The sequence below is a fragment of the Carassius auratus genome, unplaced genomic scaffold, assembly GCF_003368295.1.
Source record: "Carassius auratus strain Wakin unplaced genomic scaffold, ASM336829v1 scaf_tig00030280, whole genome shotgun sequence".
Taxonomy (NCBI): Eukaryota; Metazoa; Chordata; class Actinopteri; order Cypriniformes; family Cyprinidae; genus Carassius; species Carassius auratus.
Window position 1 is genome coordinate 39260 of NW_020525842.1, and position 17475 is coordinate 56734.

The following is a 17475-nucleotide window of genomic DNA, read 5'->3' on the forward strand; positions in this document are numbered from 1 at the left end:
AAAGCTGAATCTTACCATGTGTGTGGTGCTTCAGATATTTGAGAACGCACTGCAGCATTAACAATGCTGAAGCTAAATCACACTGCAATGCATTGGGACTCTTTGCTGAGCTGAAGAACAAATCAGTTCATTTGACAAATGACCATTGGCTTTCAAACAGACGAAACAGAGGTGGTGCTAAAAACATCCCACCTAAATGTCAAAGCAAATGATACTGCGTGAAGTAAAAGGCCTTAATGAAAAAGCTGGCAGGGGGAGATGGCAGTTTTGGCATGACTGGCGATATAGTGCCTCACACCTGCACTCAGATCAGTGGATTGAGCTGAAAGTGACTCCATTAGAGGGACTGTCACCGTATTGCTGCTGACTCTCAGTCAGCTCTTCATGCAAAGTTGAAGTTGGTTCAAATGGCTGTCCGACCACTTAACGGAAAGCAAGAACCCTTATACAATATTTGTTTTGGATATCATGGTATGACAAGCAGATATGTCTTGGTGCTTTAAAAAAAAAATTCACATAACATGATGTTGAAGTCATCATTTTGCATTGCACTGCCATGAAGAGGCATTAAATACAACAAACACAACACAATCTAGCATACATGAGCAATATATTTAGAAAATCTTAAAATTGTGTATATAAATAAAGTTTTATACTGTATGTACCACATATTTACAAATATTAAATAAATTGACATAATAATAATAATAATAACCCAAACAAAAAAATAAAATTGTTCTGGGAAAAACTTTTCTTTTTTTAACATCTACATTTCTGTACAATAAACATGAAACATGAATACAATACAATCTAGTGCAAATAAACAAAACGTTTAAATATATTTTAATTTTATATATTTTTAATATACAGTTATCATACGCTTAAATGAATGTAGTTTAATATGTATATATTAAAAATGTTAAGCAAACATACACACTTGTACTACAAATATTGAAACATATTGATGCTTTTTAAAATATCAAGATAACCTGCTATTGAAGTCATTATTTTGTGTTCAATGCCACAGACATGTACAGTCCACAAGCTAGCAAGTAGATAATAGAAAAAAACTCTGCTCTATTAGAAACTCTTGCAAAGATCCTTACAGGGATAATAAGAAGATGAGATTGGATCAGAGGACTTTTGGCAGTCCCATAGGGCATCGAGGTCCATTACATGAGACAAGTGACACCTGACAAGCCTCTCCTGTTGGGGAAGCCTGACCAATCTTATTGGGTCATTTTTCAGCATGTCTCTCTCAGTAGTGCAGGCGCAACTGTAGGGGAGCCATACATCCAAGGCTCTGTGTCAGCTAATTGTGTGATAACATAAATTAACTAGAGATGAGAAAAAAGGGAACTTTATTTATGAATTTCTTGGATTTCTTTATCCCTCCAGCAAAACATCAAAATTGCTACTTAGCATGAATTATACATTAGCGGAGGTTGAGAAGAGGGGCCCTTTCTCCCCTGCGGGGGTGGGGGTGGCGAAGCGACTGCCCGCGCGTGTGCCAGCTCAAAAACCCCTGCAGAGAGGACCCCGCCCCTCTGCAGGAAGTGCAGCGCTCCACTTCTCCCATCCCTCTGGGCAAAGCGGCGTGTCATTGAGACACAGACACATGCATCCCAGTTTATCTGCCCGCCTGTCAATCAAGAGCGTGCAGAGATTGATGCACACACACAACCGACGCAAACACACCAAAGATCGTCCACAACAAGAAACGTGTATGAATATGCACACATGCAATAGACATAAGCACTCACACAGATGTGCAAAGAAAAATCACAAATGAGACCTTTCTCATACATCAGTCATTTCTCCTAAACAGTGATATGATTTAATGGAGATCAAATGGAGACTTTCCTAAAGTGGCCTGCTTCCCCAAGAGAGAAAGATTTTCAGAATAGAACTCATAAAACTGTGAGCTGATCTGCTAAGATACAAAAGGCTGCAGTTGAAAGTTAAATATGAATTCAAATATTTCTCACTAATTTCTTCAAGACCTAATGATCTGCTGCACCACATTGATTAAACAGTTCTATACACGTACTGTATGTCAAACCTGATTAGCATTTGTGAGTATTTGTACATTACATGATGTTTACATTTGGATGTATGTTAAAATGTACAATATGAATGTATAGACAACATCTAAAACCCAAAAGAATTTATGTACAAACAGCTTCAGAAACGTAAACATCTTTACGAATAACGAATATACTATATAGTTGCATCATTCTATTATGTAGTAAATTTGATTGTACAGATCTTCCAGTGTCAATCAGTTTAACTTATTTTAGCCGCCCAAAAGCATCATGCTGCTTGATATTGATGTAATCATATATTTAAAAAAAATTCTTATCATAAACATACTGGTTTTGTTCACATATGAAATTCTCAAGTTTTAGATGCTGTCAGTACAGGGTGAAATGCAAACATGCAAAAATGCAAACATGCCAAAATGCAGAAACATTTTACGTTCAAATATTTCTGATTACATGGTACATCACGTGATCTAATGGTCACATTGGTACATCAACATGAATGGTAGGAGAAACATCTACACTGCAGAAAATTATTTTATTGCTTTAGTATTTTGTCATGTTTTCTACTACAAATACCTAAAAAAAAATAAAAAAAAAAATACATCAAATATGAAGTATTGCTTTTTGAAAATTGTAACAAAATAGTGAGTTTTGCATAAAATAAAATAAAAATGTCTGCCGATATGCCAAGTTTTTTTCAAGACATAATATAATACCAGTAAATTTGTCTATATTTAGGAAGGAATAGATACTTTACTTGAAAACAGAACCGCTGAGTAAGAAGTCTTTTTTTTTTTTTGCCTTGTAAGAAGTATGAAGATAAAGTTACTTATATAAAGCACAGATAAAGTTTTATGTAAGTATACTACAAAAGAGAAGAGAAGTTACAGTTGTATTTCTCACTGGTTACAGACCAGTGAGAAATACAGTTTTCATTTGTGCAGCTTATCCAGCACCTCCTAATTACACACAGAGAAAGCCAAAGACTTGCCAAGTTCAAAGTTCAGCGTCAAGCTGCCATGATCACATTTAACCTCTCAATATGCCCCAAACACAATATTTGGTCCAAAAGCAATGGGTGTCCTTTCATATGGATAATTACCATAAAGTGTCACAATAACAATCTCATATCTAATGACAAACTCCCACACTGCTCTAAAGAAATGCTCGGTCTGACATATAAAAAAACAAGTTTCTCTCTCACACTCATTGTTAGTCTAGCACCCTCCTACATCGCTCTTTAAAGTGATCATTTATGATTTAACCATTAATGGTGGAGGCACATTTCTGTTTGTTTTCCATCACCTCTCAGAGCCACAGGATCAGGTTAAAGAAGCAGATGTGTTCTCCCTGTCCCACGCCATATCTTTAATTAGCTCGATTCTCTCTAGTAAAACACATACAATCTGCCAGTTCAAAGTAATTGGCTCAGAAAGAGAAAGTGATAAAAAAAAAGGATTCCTTTAATTAATTTATCTGCCCGCAAGAGCAACCCGGAGAGTAGCCGCAGGCCAGTTTACAAGGCCTTCAGGGTGCTCTCGCTCACACATACACAACAACACCACCTGAGAATGTATGGCCTTGTGAGTGAGGCAAGGAAATCTGAGAATACATTAAAGGAAGGCACTTAACCTCACACACACACACACACAAAACATTCACGGTATATAGAAGCTTTGATTGGATGTTCATTTGCAGTGTTTGGTTTCAAAACAGTGCACGCACCTGTATTGACTGACAGCTCGTTTGAATGTGCTATTCATTCAGCCAGAAATATTTATACGGACATATTTTTAAGAGACACATTTTGTGTTTCTCCCAGTCTAAAATTAATGTTCTCTGTTGTTTTTAGCATACAGCGAACACAGTCGGAGAATTGCCGTATGCAGACACACAAACACACACACTCCACAAGATGCATTGTAAACATTTGAAGAATACGAATAATGCCATAATTATCAAATAATGTGAGAGAGGTCATGTATCACTTTGAAAATCCCAGATTCTCACCCAAGGGCCAAAATGTATGAACTCTAAAAAGACATATCAAGTGTACAAACTGGCAAACAAGCCTCATTAACATCTCCAGTGCCAGGCACACACACATATTCTAAAGTTGCCAATGTGTGGTGGCACCGCTCTGACACAGTAGATCTGCTAACACCCTCTCATTATCCAATCAGAGCTCTGAGCAGTTGGGTGACAGACAGTGTGTGAAACTGCCACTCTTCAGAAGCCAGAGGAGGATGTCTGCCATCTCTCCTGCTGCAGGGGCGCTGTGATTGGCGGTGTTGGTTATCTAACAGGCTCATGACTGCAAATGAAGGCGGGATGTCTTGGACAGTGATTGACGGATCAAAGGAAGGAGTTAGACTGGGGTTATAAAATCATTTCTTTATGTCTTATTGGTGAAAATGTAAGGTAAATGTGCTGGCATGCAGGTTTTTATCCACATTAGGACAATCGTAACTGTTATTCAGATACATGATCACAGATATTGATTACTGATTGCATTAAAAAAAACACTTTACACTTTAAATGTACCAAAAGTGACAGCCTTTTATATAGTTAAAAAAAACTATTTCAGATGCTGTACATTTAAGCTTTCTATTTATCAAGGAATCCTGAAAAATGTATCATGGTATCAATTTTAAGTAGCACTACTGTTTTGATAATTGATAATAATAATAAATGCTCCTGAGCACCAAATGTATCATATTATTGATTTGTGAAGGATCATGTAACGTTGAAGACTGGAGTAATGGCTGCAGAAAGTTCAGCTTTGATATCACAGAAATAAATTAAAATTATTATATGACACATTAAAATTTGAAAACAATTATTTTAAATTGTAATAATATTTCATAATAGCCTTGGTGAGTATTAGAATTGTTGGTTTTTTTTAATCCTGAATGGAATATATATATATATATATATATATATATATATATATATATATATATATATATATATATATATATATATATATACATAAATTCTAAATGCAAAGAGTTATTTTGATTTTTATATTGATATTAATATAACAAATATATTGATAAATTGATATTTATATAACACATTTAAATATAAATAATTGAAAATGGCTTGCACTATACAAATTACAAATTCGATTAATTCAATAAAACCATGCTTTTATCATACCATACATGCCCTAAGCATACACAGTATTCACATTCACTTAGTCACATGCAGCTAATAAAGTCACAGAAACACACTTCTGCACACAAGGGCGTTTCTTCGGTCTCCATGTTGGCCCAGGTTCATGTTGGCTGTGGTTTAGCCTCCATTGTGGCTCTGTTCCAGAGCCCTCTGTGTCTCAGTTTCAGGGTGCTGGGTTGCTGGCAAAGGCCCACGTGGACACTCTGCTCACAGTGGAGCCCTTTGTGCAAGGTGCCATTCCAGTTTTGTTTTCCCATTCCGGTCGTAATTAAACCACCTACAGTGCCTCACCGGCTACAAATTGGGCAGCGAACGAAGGAGCACAAAAAGATAAATGGCTCCAGGCATCTAAAACTCTGACAGGACTGATGGGATCCGACTGGGCCCGACCTCAGAAAGGTTAAAGACATGTTCGCTTAGAGAGCAATCAATTACCATGCCTGCAAAGCCTTTCTCATGGAGCAAAACGTGGCCAGTCTTCAGATATGCCACTAATTTGTGGACAAATGATTGAAATGACAAAGCTATCAAGCTCCTACTGCTTCGTAGCGGAGATTTTAGTGAAATCCAGTTCATTCCTCTCCCTATTTGTTCTTTCTTTTCCCATTTCCCTCTACCTTTCTTAATTCTTTTTCCTGTATTTGTCCTTGTTGGCTTGGCGGAGCCTCTCAGCTGTTCTGCTGTGTTAGTAATTACCATTTCATTAAGGACGACAGTTTTGGGGGTAGAGGCACCATTTCAACAGGGTCTAGTGGGAGAAGTGCATGCCAAATTCGGCGCATGAAAGGCAATTATCCCTCTACGCCACCAATTCACCATTTTGCACTTGGCGAGACAACAGCATTGATCAGAATTAGTATAAATTCTGCTGAGTACATTTCCTGATATCAATCATTCCCTGGATGGTCTAGCAGCTACATGCTAAAAATATTAGCAAGGGTGTGAAGAGGAAATAGAAAAACGGAAAGCAGACACACAATGGTTTCTGTTACAACTAACGTACTGGCATAACTAGATTTTGGCATTTCTCAGGCATTTGGGGGTACTTTTACAACAAAAACTAAGAACTACTGAAGGATTTCATAATTCAAAAGTATATAATTATTACAGTGTAAACATAAGTAAAGTTTTTCAAAAAATTATACTAGTGGTCAAATTTTGAAGTATATTTTATGTTAGAAAATAATTCTCTTATGCTAATCAAGAATGCATTTATTTGATCAAAACAATCATTGAAATACTGTGAAATATTATTACAATTTAAAAGAACTGTTTTCTATTTGAATATATTTTAAGATGTAATTTATTCCCGATGTCAAAGGTGAATTTTCACTTATATATACTTAACGTGATACTTCAGAAATCATCCTAAAATATGTTGATTTGCTGCTCAAGAAACTTTTTTTAGATTAATATTTTTGGAAATCATAAAACACTTCGATTACATTTTTTTGGGGTAAGATCCCAAATAAATAAATTAAATTAATAAATACTTTTATTCAGCAAGGATTCAATAAACTGAACAAAAGTGACAGTACAGCTGCTGAAGTTTCTGCTATAACATCACAGAAATAAATTAAATTTTAAAGTACATTAAAATAGAAAACAGTTATTTTAAATAGCAAATATTTCAAAATATCATGTTGTTAAAAAAAATAAAGAAAATTCTTACCAACCCTATTTTGTTGTTACATCTTAATTTCAATCCAATTGCATACTAAATGAAAATTGCATGACTAAACTATCACTTAGCAAAAAGTCATTAGTAAAAGCAACACAGCAAGCAAGACTACTGGTTCAACATAGTTTTATGCTAGTAAAAAAAATAAAATAAAATAAAAACTTTAAATTTGCATGTTTGTGTGTGTGCTTTATTGACAAAAAATAGTGAGCTATAGTGACAGGACTCTGTGCTTGTCTGTTGGAAACTGCCGCAGCTCATCTAATTGCATGTCTAGTCTGAATGATGGGGCACTTAATTCTTACACATCCACACAATGGCCTTCCACTAACACAGGCCTTGGAAGAGAGGCAGAGAGAGTGTGCGAACAAACATGAGCATATGGTGAGATATGGAGGTATAAATAGGTTTTCACAGCTATGGTCAAAAAAGAGATTATGTAGCAGCTTTAATGGACAATGTTTCCGTCCTGAGGAATGCAAAACAGTTATACAGGTGATGCATTCCTGGCACCTCATACCAAAGAATGGTTTTGGGCCCTCAGTGGGACGACCCTGGGATCATCTTCTCCAACTTCAGCAAGGAGGAGTGTAAGGAGTCCAAGCTAATATATTCACCAGCCAAGATTAATTCAACCAAAGCACTTAATTACTCTAATTGATCTTTATTAGCACCAATTAGAGAGGACATTTGGGGAAAAACAAGGTCCTGATTCCTGTACGCAGGGGAGGTGAGAAAAAGGTAAAAGGACATAAACTTGATAGCTAGATTAAACCTGGTCCATTTATATTGATATGCATAGGATGATCTAACATATATACCACAATTTCTGAAACAATTTCTCAAGTCTATATGTACAAAAAAATAAACAAATAAAAATAAAAATCTTGAATGCATCATAATTTCAAGTTCATCTGAAGTTTAATCTTTGTTATCGTTAGTTAACACTAGCACTACCGGAATTCTATAACTACTAGAACTGCCAATAGCGGTCATTTTGACTGTTCATACCAGACAGCAGTAAATGTCATTTTTGTCATGTTATATTTACTTCAAAGCTTCTATGGTCATGTTTTATGAAAAATGTGGGGTAATTTAAGCATACATAATATAATATGTTCGTGATATTATTGTGTAAGAGCTACTAGACCTCCCACAAAAGTGCATGCCGCAATTTGCTTTCCGCAATTTGCATCCGGCAAGCTGAAGATCAAAGTTTTTCACCGCAGTTAAAATGTTGTTTTTGAAAGTCAAAATGTCAACAAATATTAAATGAAGCAGAATATTTTGTTAGATAAAAAAATATTGTGAATTTTGGAAATGATTACATCTGTCTTTATTCAATACATTTTGACTTTTGGAGTTTACAATGCTTTAGCATAATCGGAAATGTTTTGACCACACGAATCGGAAACAATTTTATGCAGCCGCTAATGAAATCTAGAATGAATAAATAGTTATGTTATATTAGGACAGATAATAAACATCATAACACAAAATTGAAATTTAAATGAATGTGAAAATTTATTAGGTTTGGTTTTATTACAACGCCTGTAATATGTGCGATCAAATTGACCGCTATGGCCATTCAAGGTAGAAATACTCAGAACTCTTTTGTGTTTTGTAATTTTAATAAAATAACAATGTTAAAATAAAATTTACATTAATTTAAGAAAAGTCATGGAACTGTAGTTATATGGGTTTTATTTCAACAAAGTTATTACATTGCAAATCTTTAAAACGGTCAAAATGACTGCCTTGGTAGTTCTAGTGTTAATAAAAATGGTAACACTTTACAATAAGGTTCATTAGTTAATATTAGTTAACTACTTTAGTTATAACAAACTAAAAATGAACAATATTTCTACAGTATTTATTAATCTTAGCAAATGTTAATTTCAACATTTACTAATGCATTATCAAAATCAAAAGTTGTGTTTGTTAACATTAGTCAATGCATTGTGAATTAACAATAACTAACAGTAAACTGTAATGATCTCAGTATGCTTTATTAGTATTTTTCATTGTTTTGTTTTTTTTATAGAACCTTACTGTAAAGCTTTACCGTATATTTTCATATACTTCATGAGTGCAAAAAGTATGCATGCTCTTCAGTTGGTGTATGCCTAAGAACATTACCACATCCGTTTTTGCTTTTATAAACGCTTATTTTTTCCCTCACTTTTGAGATAACATAAAATCCATGGAATTTAGGATCAAATCCACTCGCATGTAGGTTTTATGAATCAGTCTGTTCCAACAAATCTCCCATGACAACACAAAAAGGAGTCACACAGTAATGGTCTCTCTTCAACCAGAATATTATCTTGTCTGCTAGCATACAGTATATTAGTGTTTTGTTTATTATTAACTAACCTGCAGGCATCTGGGTGGGTTTTAATTGATTTTACTAGCAACCAACATCCACTGACTCAGGATATTATTCTTCTTCGCATGTTCTCTCTCTCTCTCTTTGTCTGCATAAAAAAAATATGTCTTATGGAAAATAATAAATGATCCGTGGCTGCATTAACAGGGATGTAAATCGTTCTGCAATTATGTTTTAATAGCCCTTTAAGAGAATGAGTAATTGGGGGTGATATTACTGAGGTTGATTACACTAACCAACCTCATTCACTCTCTGTCAGGCCGCTGGTCAGCGTGTGTGTGTGTGTGTGTGTTACTGTGCTGTTGTTGAGTGTACCCTCTGATTTGATACCCTCTGCCGTGTGAGGGCCAGTCTGGAAATGTTTAAGAGCAGGACGACCTGGTCTCTGATCAGTGAGGAGGTATTAATATTCTCAGACCCTCACAAATCTTCACTGGAGTCCTGACTGATAAGAAGGAACATGCTTGCTGTGAGAGAGAGAGAACAAGAGACAGAGAGTGATGATGAAAGGAAGTCAGAGGAGCATGAAGGCTACTAGTTTACTATTTAGTTCTTCTGGTCTATGTATAAATAAAAAATCAAATATAATATATATATATATTGGAGTAAAAATTTGTATGTTGTGTAGCGAAGCACTGATCAAAAATAAATGGAAGTAAATGCGAATGAACATGTACAGGTTTGTGACTCGTTATTCCACTAAAAATATCATTAACTTCAAGTTGATTTTGCACTTCTGGCAGAAATAAGAACTATTGGGTTCATTGTAATCTAGTTTTATTATAAATAATGGTCAAATGTCTAATCTCAAGGTCAATCAGTATACTGTATTCACTATAAAAATGTTTCTGTAGCAGCTGCCAAAAATAATCTATATATTAATAGCTCCACTGTGATTTGGGATACGTTTTCAAGGGGAAAAGAAAGAAAAACTGGTTTGTTAACAAATCGCACCCTGGGGTAGTACCTTTTCAAATGGCACATCTTTGTACATAAAGAGTCCATATTGGAACCTAAAAGGTAAGGGTACATTTGAAAAGGTACCGCCCCAGTGACAACTGTTTTGTACCACTCAGAGAGTGCACTGTAGTGCTCATGTGAGCAAGTTCAAATCTGGTTTGTGTCATTTCTCTCTCTAAATAAAAACAGCCAAAAGACTACAATGTACTATAACTTGTTGAAACCACACATAAGACACACTTGTGATTTTTTATTTATTTATAATTTATTTGTCTTGAAAAAGGAGGTTGCTAACAAGAGGCTAAATGGGACTACTGAGGTTAGTGGGGAAATTAAACATCATCACACCGAACAGGTAAACTAAAATATTTCATCTAGTGCAATCTAACATTCCAATGTAAACACATTCATGCCTTTTTAAATTGTCTTTTTAAATATGCATTTAATTTTGTGGAAATATTCTGCTTTAGATATACCTTCCTTTGCATATTGGCTTTATATTGACTAGAGCAATATTAGATGTACAAACCTGAAGTGAAACATTTGTGATTCAGATTTATTGGTTATGATTCATTCATTGGTTATTGCAAACAATATTTTGTCACAAAGCAAATTTTACAGGCGACTTTGGCAGCTCTACAAATATATACATTTTCATAAAAAATAAATATATTTGTTGTTCAAATTATCAATGGGCCCCCTAGAGCCTCCTTGCAGACAGAATCTTTACAATCACCCTGTGACAAATTATTAAGGTAAACTGTGATCAGATTATTTACTAGATAATCCTGGTTAGCATTTTATGTCTAATATTTTATATTAAACTGAATCATCTGCTAATGGCATTTAATTAATGTCAAATCAGTATGTGATACATTTAAGCACCTGTCTATAATGTTCTCTGAACAGGCGATGCAAGTCAGCTGACTGTCCTTCAGTACTCTAACACACGCTTACCTCTCTTGCTTTTTCTGTGTTGTTTTGGTTTTACTCTTTGCTTATCTTAGAGCTGCTGTGCTCCAAGAATGCAGCGTTTTACTGGATCAAAAATTTATGAGCAATTAAAAGGTAGCTGACGCGGGGCATCCATCAGCACCGCGTGCAGCTGCCAGGCAAGGTGAAGGGGTGACAGTAAAGCACACGCTATATACTTTTATATCTGTTTTCTCTCTAAAGAGGGAAGGTTATGGCAAAAAATGATACTTTATGGCCCGCAGTTTGGCTGTGATATAGACATCGTTCCCCATACTGTTTAAGCGGCTGAGAGGGAGCACGCCAGGAAAATTCTGTTTGAAGTGTTGGGTATTGAGTTGTTTGTATTATAACGGGAAATACCTGTAGATCATGAGAAGATCAGGGTTCATGTCTAAAATACCTCACATGAAATATCTGAGCAAGTCAAGGGCAAAGAAATGGTGCGAAATACAAAGTGCTGTCATCAATACCACGCTGGCCCGGATGATCCATAACAACACACTGAACCGAAGCCTCAAAACAATAACATACATCCAATAAGATAATGTATTGCAACTATTTATCTCAAATACACATTTAAAATGTACATTATCTATTTCTCTCCCTCAAGCGCTCGCTCTCTCTGGATGCTTTAGGGAAGCTTGGACTCATTTGCTTTCTTAATTACGTTCTAATGTACATTTAATTTGCAAATGGTGGCAATTAATTATTTTGATACAGAACAAAATGCTGTAAATATAAACATTTTAATAGTCCTTCACAAATGGGGCACAAATTGTGCATTATTTTTCAAAAGAGTCATTGGCATTTCACTTCATTTTTTTTATCTGCCTTTTTTTATTTCTCTAAATATCCCACCCCACTGATTTCAGATTCTCCTTGATATTCATTTTGTCTTTTCAAGAAAGGACAGGCTGCTTTGATCTTTCTTTTCTCCAATTTCTGCACACTTCTGACACCATAATTGCTGTGGTTTCACCTATTCTATAAAAAGAGATTAAATGACATTAAGCTTGTTTGTACGTGCTGTTCTTTCCACTGCTTTACATTCTTTGGTTTCTAGGTCAAGAAAGAGTTTGAACTGGGGCTTGTGTGCATATTTTTTTTTTCTTCAGCTGAAGAAGTGACTGTATCTCTCTCTGTCCGATCTAAATGTGAGATGCTTAAGGGTCTTTTTTGTCTGAGGAGGTATAGGAGGCAGTGTGGAGGCAGTAATAACAATAATTAAATTGAGGCAAAAATGCATGAGAGGAAGTAGTGCCTCTATGTCACTGCAATTGGCTTGTCACCACATCAATACAATAATTCTTACCAATCAAGCAGTCAACAGACTGGTCTGAATGGGTCAAGCTGAAACAAACGGAAAGCCTGTTTTATGAAGTAAACAACTCCTCTCTCTGGCCTCACCACGTTCATTCGGTTTTAAATGAAAATATAAGTTCCAAAAATTATGTCACTATTAATAATTATCATAATAATAATAATTTTTCCAACAAAGAAAGAGTGTCCAGTGTAACATGAATACAAAACGGAATAAAAAACAACGCAACTAAACAAATGAATCCAATGAATCAAATACCTTCAGTGCAACTAAACTAAACAAATGATTCTACTGAATAGATTCTTTTTAGTGAATCAAAACACTGGATATAATTTGACCTCCAAAATGAATGACTGTAATTGATTATTTTTATTAATCAAATGCATACAGCTCAACCAGTGTAGTCTGATTCCCAAATTAAAGTCAGTTATTTTTAGTGAATCAAACACATCCAGCTTACAACTGTGTGAGTCTTTAATCAGTTACTGACTTGTTGTTCATATGACAACATTAAAATACTAAAATAATCACTAATGGAATTGTTTTGAGGAATCAAAATCATAGCCATTAAGCACTTTACGTTTCACAGCCCTAATAATAACACTCAAACAACGAAAGCAATTTTTTTCCAAATGGAGCCAGAATTTGAATTTACATTAAAAAAAAAAAAAAAAAACAATGCAGAAAGGAGACTTGGCCCCGTGATGTCTTCCACATGCCACTGCATTGAAGGGAATAAAGATTTGAGCAAATGAAATGGTGTGGATGAGTGTATGTGCGCCTGTGAACAGAAAAGAACTATGACATTGACAAAACCCTAAACCCTTCATGAATGAAGCAGACTCTCTCTCCCTCCCTCACTCTCTCTCTTTTTCTCATGTTCTTGGCAGGGACGATTCACTGACATCACAGCAGGCCTAGCAACAGCCAATAAATTATGAGTGACAAGTATTTGGACCAATAAAAAGGCTGCCATATTTCCTGGGCAGTAAATCTGGTTCCAGATTGCAGCGGCGTGTGTCGGCTGGCGTGTTTATAGTCGCAGGGTGATCGGAGCTAGGAGTTCGCCCTTCCACATCAATGCCTTTAGAACACACTCTCATCTGAGGTCACAAACACGCGCGTACACACAAAGGTTGCTGGGATATGCAGCCATTCTTTTTTCTTTTTTAACAAATTGTAACGCCTCGCAGTCACCATACCCCTCCTTGCAGCGGAGCCATCTGTCCTTCAGCCAGGCAACATCCCAAATATATAAACACGACTAACCCACTAGCATATTTTTTGTCTGGCTATTTTAAGTTCCCTCTTAATCTTATCACTCAGACTGCTATCAGCTGAGTGCAAAAGTAGCCCTTTATCACCAATCAAATACCACTTATCTTTAACTACTGCACTAAAACCAGCTCGACAGAATCCAGTATTTCACAACCTTGCTATACAGGTATTTGAGAATTTGGCAGAAAATGACCCGTCGCGTACTTCTACATCACTTTAATTGCGCTAGCAATTTCCAATCCTCCATTATCCATCCCAAACAGGCTTGATAAAATGTCTTATATCCTGCCCCTAGACTGCGAGTGTGTATCCATGACATTATCACCTCCATATAATTAGCAAAATCTGCATGGGAGAGCAATGTGATCGAGGCTTTAATGGGCCTCTGCTACATCAGACAACACTGACACATTGTGTTTATGTGATGCCTTAAAGAATGTGCGCTTAAAACGCCCTTCATTTTGATTCCCTTGAAACCTATGTTACGCGAGCACTCAAGATATTCTCTAACTATAGTAAATCAATGTGCGTAAATGTGCTTGGATGTGCTCACATGCCCTTGTAATGTAAACCGATACAAAAAAAAAGAAGTTGCAAAAGAATGCCTTTGCATCAGAACATATAGTTGGGTTCAAAATTCTGACCATATTAGATATGTGGGATTTAAATTCCATTCAAACATGGAAATGGATTTTGTAAAAAATTGAAAAATGGAAAACATTTTTAGGTCACTAATCAAATGTAAGCAGTTTTAATACATTGATCTTTTTTTTTTTTTTTTATGAATATGACATAATAAATATTTATATTTATAATTTATTAAAATAATCATTAAAATTGATGAAAAATGCTAAATACACATATAAAAAAAATTCTAATGATTTCAGTCTTCTGGACTATACGGTTATACTATATGGTTATACTAACCATAAATAGAATGAGTTTCAGATAATATGTATATGTGAGTAACTGGTAACATTCTGAACTACTGTGGAAGAAGAAGGGCCTGGTACTATACAGTCTCCTGAAATTGTTAAAATCACATTCAATCTGAAGCTTAATCAAAGATCAAACAGTTCTTAACTTTGGATTAGTTTTTTTTTTTGTTACCCGATAAATGAAAAACTGTTGACCTGCAAGTTTATGGTTTTGCATGTCATTTCCTTTTTGTATGACCCTCTGTGAAAATGAAGAAGAATGGTAAATGTCATAGATAACCATTATAGACACAACTGTATCATAATGACATGAACACCAAATGGGGTGGGCTGGGAAACCAAGGCTAAATCAAGTTCAGATTTATTGTCATAGAAGTCTGCAAGTCACTTTGACTAAGATGTCTGCTTAAATCAACTAAATATGACTAACCGTACAGGTCAATAAGACAAGGTATCTTTCCCAAAGCCTGCTGAGATTTCAATACCACCTGCTGTATAGTAGGTCTAATTGTTCAATATTCTGTAGAGTGTGTTGTAGATGCATTGTGCCATGATGTACCTGTCATGGATGTGGTAGTCTGCTCCTTTTATTGGGTCAGTATCAGGCACACTCACTGCTGTCTTGACAAGCAAACGCCTCTCCATGCCAGTCAATGGCCATGGAACAAAGAAAGAAAAAGGAGAGTGAGAGAGCGTCAGGGCTGACTGTTACTCAAAGCCTGGCAGCCTAATTCTATTTCAATAACCTAGTCATTTGTACCTTTCATACACATACTTACAAAGTTTTACACTCGAGTCGGCCTACAGAGAGCGAGATACTTTACACGGACCCGTGCGTAGAGGTAACATGCTATTTTCTCTCTTTCTTTCTTTCTTTCTTGACATTCACTTAATTTAAAACACGCTTTGGCGGTCCAATCAGGCTTAAATAATAGCTCTGAAAACCGTCAATTTAACCAAGAATATTCACGGCATTACAAAGCCTGACGGAATGAATGAGGCGAGTAGAGAGGGAATGTGGCAGACCTGGGGTCGTGTCAAGCAATATATTGATGGAATCCAATTAAGACCTTTAAACTGCGGCGAGAGCTTGAAAGATATTGGCCAAGTTTTGTATAACAAAAGGACGGAGGCTAGTCAAGGAGAGGTTTCTCTGTATATTTATATATACAACGATTAAAAATGGGCTTTTGCTTTATTCACCCATTATTTCTTGAACAGTCTTTCAACAAAAGTGGACAACCCATTTTCTACATCATATTTTTTCCCCGTTCAGGTACGAATGGCAGACTAAAACGCTTTTAAGTATATGCTACAACCAAAGTATGTAAGTGCTGGAGACCCAGTGTTTTTAAGGTTGTGACCTTGGGGATGGTTTTTGTTTGGTTTCATTATAAAACCTCCATTATTAAGGGCTGTTACAGAGAATCCAACCTGAGTGGCTGCTTGTACCATCCTGATTGAGACAATTCACAAACAGTAGACGGTTTGACCCTGAAGAGAAAGCCTTGCTATATGGGCTGGAACACAATAGCACGTAGAGAGCAGTCGTAAAGGTTTGTGAACCATGCCCAATAGATCCATAACCACAGCTAGACACACAACCATAAGATTAGCTAAGCATATTAGGAAACATTCAAATCAGGTAGCTCTCCAAAAGCAAAACAAAATAAGCCAGAATTGCTTTCATTATTGGTTTCAAATGTACAAAAATAAGACAACACAGACAATTATTTCAAGGTGCAGAAGAGGGGGATGGGCGCTGTACTTTTGAACCATGTGCTTTATTACACACCACATCCGTTCATGTACATGCTGCTCTCATGATCCCATTAGAACTGGATACCTCCCCCACCCCAAAGCGAAATCAGAGAAAGCCCCTTCAGTCCTGGCTGGTTTGCATAAAGCAAACAAAATTAAATTTGCTTTGCTAAATCAAAGCTTGCATGGTATTCCAAGCCACTCTCTTTGGGACAAATTACTTCAAACAGCCTCCTTTGTATCATAACAGAGAAGGAGAAAAAAAGAGGAAAAGACGAAGAGAAAATCAGCCCAATCAGCACGCTTCTGAAACTCTCAACACAGAAATTAATTATTGAACCCCGGTGTGAGCTAGACTGTCTCCTAGCAGAAGCGCGACACAGATCTATTTATATGCAAAAATAATTTTTCACTCTTGAAAATAAACTGTTGCCAACTATGCTACTGTCTTTTTCTTATAAATAGAAAACAAGAAATGGCTCCTAGGAAGACCCCATTTACACCCGGCATCTGATCTTAAGTGGAAAACACTAAATATAAGTGTAAACAGTACAACATTTTTTGAGTTTTATCACATGTAACCACACCTGAAAGTGGTCAGAATCAAATGTGGCCACACCGCATTCATAGTGTAAATGGTTATGTATTCACCTGTCAATCAAATAATGCACTAAAACAAAGGTTTAGACGAGGGATAGGAAAGTTCACTCCTAGAGAGCCGCTGTCCTGCAGAGTTCAGCTCAAACCCTGAAAAGAACCGCACCTGTCTATATAGCCTTAGTAATCCTGAAGACATTGATTAGTTTGTTCAGATGTGTTTGATGAGGGTTGAAACTAAACTCTGCAGGACAGCAGCTCTCTAGGACCGAACTTGTCTACTCCTGGTTTAGACTTTGTAGAGTAAATGAGGTTTTAAATAACCATTCAAATGAAATTATTAGCAATGC

At 36.0% G+C, this 17475-nt stretch overlaps 1 long non-coding RNA gene across 1 annotated transcript in view; it reads right to left on the bottom strand.

Annotated features, from left to right (window-relative positions):
• Positions 1 to 17125, bottom strand: part of LOC113080143 (uncharacterized) — a 33512-nt gene extending 16387 nt beyond the window's left edge. Inside the window, exon 1 of the long non-coding RNA XR_003281808.1 lies at positions 15327 to 17125. This is a non-coding gene — a long non-coding RNA (uncharacterized LOC113080143). The remainder of the gene's footprint in view (positions 1 to 15326) is intronic.
• Between the last annotated feature and the right edge of the window lie 350 nt (positions 17126 to 17475).